The 5,694-nt window shown below is 39.8% G+C and overlaps 1 protein-coding gene across 8 annotated transcripts in view; it reads left to right on the top strand.

The window, feature by feature from the left end:
• BCLAF1 (BCL2-associated transcription factor 1) overlaps nucleotides 1-5,694 on the top strand; it is a 26,821-nt gene that overhangs the window by 1,175 nt on the left and 19,952 nt on the right. For 4 of the 8 annotated variants that reach the window (XR_663390.1, XM_009319087.1, XM_009319085.1 and 1 more), the window contains exon 1: nucleotides 5,022-5,161. The exons of the other annotated variants lie outside the window; for them this stretch is intronic. The gene's annotated coding sequence lies outside the window, so the exon portion shown is untranslated. Of the gene's footprint in view, nucleotides 1-5,021; nucleotides 5,162-5,694 lie in introns of those variants that run through there. 8 annotated transcript variants of the gene reach the window in all.

Genomic DNA, 5,694 nt, shown 5'->3' with positions numbered 1-5,694 from the left:
GCCTCCACCCCGCCGACCTGCGTTTGCAGCCTTTCCGCCCTCCCTGTGGGAGCTAGGCCTGAGGGAATCGCCATGCAGCACTGGTTACAGGAAAATAAGATTTCCCCGTTATCCTCGCGGGTGTGACTGTAAGGAGGGAAACGGTGCTGGGGTGAAAGGATGCTTCCCGGTATTGGATCAGCCTTTACGCTCGTTGGAGGAACTTCCCTTCGGGCATGACTGCGGTTCCAGTGCTTGTGCCTTAAATACTCTGCTCCTGCTTGCCTCCCCGCGCGTTAACTGCCCTGTTTAGAAATGCCCGCAAAAGCCGGTGAGGAGCTGGGGTGGGTTTTATGAGCCTTGCTGAAAGGGGCTGTTCTGTTCCCGGTGTTGATCATACTGTAGTATACAACCTTTGCAGGATCTTGTCCTCTATTTCTCGTTTGCTTTGTAAACCCCCTACTTTTTGCCTTTAATTTTCTTATGAAAATCAGATTCTTGTTTCGTGTGTCATGGTGATCCTTTACCAAGTCAGTACAACTTGTCACTTGTTTATCTGTGAGATCAAAGTTTTACAATTTAACAGTAGCAGTTAAATTTTGCTACGGAAAGACCCGGGGGCATGGAAGACAAAGGAGTTCTTGACACTGCAAGTAGTCACTGCTTGAGTAATGGTCGGTTTATTATAAATGTATAAAAACATCCCTTAGAATAGTTGCTCTCAGTGTGGGAAGGATTGATTAAATAGCGTGGGGTTCCAGGAAAGCTGTCTAGCTGTTGTCTTTCTCCTCCTCCCTCCTCTTTCCCCTCTCTGATAATCTCATTGCTTTAGACAAAAGTGGGGAAAATAAGAAGGGGTAAAGGCTCTGGCTTCGAGGTGCCCTCCAAGCATGCAGCTTCTTGTGGCAGGGACGGTAGGAATTGCTTCCTCCCACCCATCCCTTTTGATGTTGACTGACAGGCTGTGCTGAATGGCAGGAAGAGGTTTAATGTGTTATATATATATCAGTACTTGGGGCGTGACTGCCTCTCTCCTGAGCACTGGCTGCATGGCTTGAGCAAGGCTTTAGTGGACCTGCCTGTAAGGAGCAATTCGTCAGGTGAGGGCTGTGGCTGAGGGAATCTTTCTTGGGGGAAGGGGGAAATGGGGGGGAGCATGTACCATGGGGAAGGGCCTGTTGCCACTGGGGATGCAGAAAACTTGGAGTGGTTGTAGGAATTTAGAAAGGGTCGGCAGGCAGCTGTTGTTTGGAGCTAGGGTGCAGGTATTTGGATGGATTAGATTCAGGCTGGTTGTCAAGGAGAGATTGTGGTGTGGGGGTTTGAGGAATGCCAGAGAACATTTGGGATTTGTTTACAAGTAGTGGAGATAGGTGAAGGAAACTACTGAAGAAAGTAAGCCTTTGGGTTACAACTGTATTCAGTTTATCTGTGTGAGAGTTTCTCCCAAAGGTATTCTGAAAAAGCGCGTTGCTCTCTTGTTCATTGTGCTGGCACTGGCCTCCATGCAGCCTTGTGGTAAATGGGATCTGGGAGGTGGTGTGGCTGAAAAGTCAGCTCTGTCTTTTCATCCAGAGTAGTTTTCTTCTGGATCAGTTCACTGCTCCAGCTCACGAAGCACCTATATGAATATCACTCTTGGAACAAACGAGGGAGGAAAGACAGCCTTTTCTGCAGCAGCACGCTCAGAATTTATTGCAAAGAGATTGTGGAAACCACTGTGTAAGGACATATGAAAACACAGTGTTTAAAACACAAAAAAATAACAAGAATGGCTATCCAAAACAATGTGTTTCCAAAAGCATGCTAATTGCTTTCTGTGTATTGACAAAATTCTTAGAAATAGTCACTTTGATTTCTGTGTTTTTAGTTAGAGGAGAAACATGCTTTGTTTGCCAATAGTATTACATAAAAGAACCACTACCAATCATATGATGGTTTTGCAGAGTTGATTTTACTGTTACTAGGATGCTGGTTTTTGACTTTATAGAAAACAGTATAAAATATTTGCAAATTAAGAAATTAATGAATTGGGAAAAAAGACCTTTGTATGTTTTACTGTTCTAGTTGACTTTTCATGCTGTGATTCTTACATGGGTCTGTTCTGTCTTTGTAACTGTGTGGATATTATGAAGACAATACTATATGGCAAGCCTATAAAATAGGGGGAAAATACACTTCCCTAGGGGGAAAATACACTTCCCAGCTCTTATTTGTACATTCCAAGATAGTTTGGGCAAATTTGCTATGGTATTTTAGTATTTGTAGGATTCTAGTCATTGATGAGCTGAGCGATATGGGTTTACAGTCGCTAATGAAATGCGTTCTATTCTTATTTGTGATGTGCTGCTGTTAAGTTTGTGGGTATTAAAAAATAAAAGGGGGGGAGGTAAAGAATGGATAAGAGGTCATGGCAGATGTACAAGCACTAAATAGATGACACATACTACTGTCTCAATAAGACTGGCTTTCTTGAATTCAGTGTATGTGTTATGAGAGAATATTACAAATTCAGTGGGATTTCTTGAAGACTGTCCGATCCCTTTTTGTTTTGTCCTGGTTGTATAATCCTCATTTCTTTTGAAGCTTGAATCTCTGAATGAAAATGCATTTTGGCAACAGCTTGTGAATTACTTTAGCAAGATTTTGACTTAAAGCTTCCTGGGAGCTTTCAAGTAATGCTTAAGCAAGAGAAATGTAGACTACTAAATAACTATAAATGAAGGATAGCTAAAATAAGGAAGCTGAGAGGAAGCAGTGTTTTGCTAGTGTAAGTGGGGATGTCTGTCCTAAAATGTCTTCAAAAACTTCCACGTGGTGTAGAATCTTTAAAATGGCTTAACAGATATGTTGCATCTGCAGCCTGTGTACTCTGAGAAAACTTTAACATCAGTGGTGCAGTAAAGACTCTTAACAATGATGTTTAAAAGGAATCGGTAACAATTTTTTGTCCTTCATTTTTCTTTTAAACATAGCAAATGCTAACAGTGACATTTACTTCTTCATTATTTTGTTGCTTGTGGTGGGATAAGCCTGATTGTTGTGTATCTTGTTTTTGTTTGATGGTCACACTTGCTGGCTGAGACTGATTTAAGACACCCAAAGATCCTGCTGTTATGTCATTAAGAAACTTTTCTTGACTCCCTCTTTGGTCATGAATGTGACTCAGTATCTGACAGGTAGTGGACTACCCGTTTTTTAAAAATGTCTATGCTTCTGTGTTAAGGTTTGGTTGTTTGGGGGTGGTTTTCTTGTTTGTGTGTTTTTTTGTGTTTTGTTCTTGTGTGTGGTTTGGTTTTGGTTTTTTAAGCTGCTTGCAAGTACTGTTAAAAAGCTTAACTTCCAAGTTTGTTGTTGCTGGTGGCTTTGCCAAGGGAAGCTTTAAGATTGCAGTACTGCCAAAAGAAGCTGTCCTGTGTGGCTATTGTTGCAGCTTCCCTGTGTTGGCCCAAATGTTTGTGGGGCTGTGTCACAAACCGTGTTAGAAAAATAATTTGTATTGAAACTAATCCAGGTGGACCATACATTTTCTGATCTAATTCACTATGTGGCTGCAGAAATACTTGTGCTGACGTAAGGGAGAAAATCATCAGGAATGTGAGGAAACAAAGGGTAGGAGAGATGGGTCTGTTTCTTTAAACTAGTGGTGCCGACTTACTCTGGTTTAAAGTACTGTGGAGCTACAGGAGCAGCTTCCTTTGTAATACCCAGATTTTCTAATACAGGAGTGAAATGGTTGAGAGCCAAGCATCTCTTTTCCCATTTTTAGGGCAGAAAGCAAGGGAAAAAGAAGCTTGAGTTGCAAAAAGCATGTGGATTACAGCCCTGGTGTTCCAGGCATAGACTGTGTTCCTAGCAGTCATGGTCCTCTTTTAAAAATGCTTGTTGGTGTTAGTGATGGTATCTTGTGTCACATTCTTAATATGCACTTTTGACAGACTCTGGGTCTCTTCTGAGACTAGTCCAGAGATAAGCTTCATGCACTGAAGTGAGAGGGGCAACTAGTCTTTTGATATAGTGATTGATGATGATGTGTGGCAAGGTATGATGCTTAGCACCTCTTTTTCATTGCCCTTTACCGCTGGTGCCCTTACTTGACATGGTGTAGCTGCTGCGGACTGACAATGAGCACGAGAGTCTACAGGAAGAGTCTGTGGGTGATTTTGATACCGTGAAACAATATTTTGTAGTTGTGATGCTTTCAGAGGAATGTGTATTTTTTCTGCAAAAGTGTGAAGCATGTAGAAGCTTACTGTTATAAAGGAGCTGTTTTCCTACATATTTCGATATCTACCACTATTCTTTTCTAAATTAGCTTTAATAGAGGTTAATTAAATTTTAGATTCTTGCAAATTGTGAGAATATTTACACAGACAAACCTTTATTCAAAAAACAGCTATGTAGTCTTTTGTTCATAAGTATGAACATTGTTTGGAAAAGGGGGTTTTGTGTTTCAAGTTTTTACCTATTACCATTAAATGGAAGCAAAAGCTGCAAATAGCTGAGGCTTTTTTATTCAATATTTAAGGTTTTCTATTCAAAACCCTTTTCTTTTAAAATGTTATATCTATACTCGTCTAAAAAAAAAAAAAGTTCGGGAGAAGGGTAGGAAATACATTTTAGCTGCCAGGGTTGGATGTGATCTATCCAGTGGCTGTTCAAAAAAAAAAAAAGAAAAGTGTGGCTACTTCTCACCTTTGCCAGTTGCTAGAAAAGATTCCTAAAAGTGCAGAACTGACTGCTAGAGTTCGAGCTACAGCAATTTAGGATCCTATCTTCTACCTAGAGGTTTTAAAGGTGAAGTAACTATCTTGTTCTATATATGCAGGATCTAAAGACTTGTCTAAATTAGGATTTTGGATTTCAGCTAACACCAACAGATTGTTTTTAAAAGTCAGAAGTAGAGATGATTTAAATATTAATTTTAAAATCTTGGACTGAAGTTCAACCGTTTAGCTGAAGTTTGTATTACTTTTTCTGTACTAGACTTCTGAATGCCTTAATTAACCTTTGCTAGCTAATACCATCTCGCCTTTTGTCTAGACAAGATCTGAAATGGTCCGATACACTACTGTGCTCCTTCAGAGACTCATGCTTGCTGATGATGAGAAGTAAAAACTTAATCTTATTAAAGCATATATTTTGTAGAAATTGGAAATATCTTGGTCACTACTAGTGAATGGTAAGTGGACTTTTGAAAGCAGTGTTTATGAACACAAGTGCTACATTTCTTCTTTTAGATGAAGAAAACATTGAAAACATCTGTGAACAAGTGTGAAAGTGTCATTTAGGAGCAGTGGATGTCTTATGGCTGTGGCTTTAATGAATAAATTGTTGAGATGCAGAATTTCTGGGAGATCCATCCTGTCTGTATTGAATTGGGAAAAAATTCCAAGTTGCTTGAGTGGAATTGGAAAGTTTGCTTAACATTGAGTCAGACTACAAATGTGTACATAGTCTTAAGGCTTTGAGGTAATTAAAAGCTGAGGCCAGTGGGAAGTTCGTACACTTGAGACTGGTTTCATTATTACAATATGCTTTGTTTCTGTATACATGTAAAAGCTTATTTTTGAAGAAGGAGATGGTTATTTAGGTAAACTCATATTTGCATGCATTTTAAACAAGAAGGTATAACAGAGTAATGCTTGTATAAATGTTGCAAAAGAAGCCTAAAGATAAAGCTTTCACTGTTGTCCTAAGTCCTCATCCCATTCC

This window comes from Pygoscelis adeliae, unplaced genomic scaffold (assembly GCF_000699105.1).
Source record: "Pygoscelis adeliae isolate BGI_AS28 unplaced genomic scaffold, ASM69910v1 Scaffold172, whole genome shotgun sequence".
Classification (NCBI taxonomy): Eukaryota; Metazoa; Chordata; class Aves; order Sphenisciformes; family Spheniscidae; genus Pygoscelis; species Pygoscelis adeliae.
Note: the sequence above shows the minus strand (reverse complement) of the source record. Positions and strands in the feature narration are given on the sequence as shown.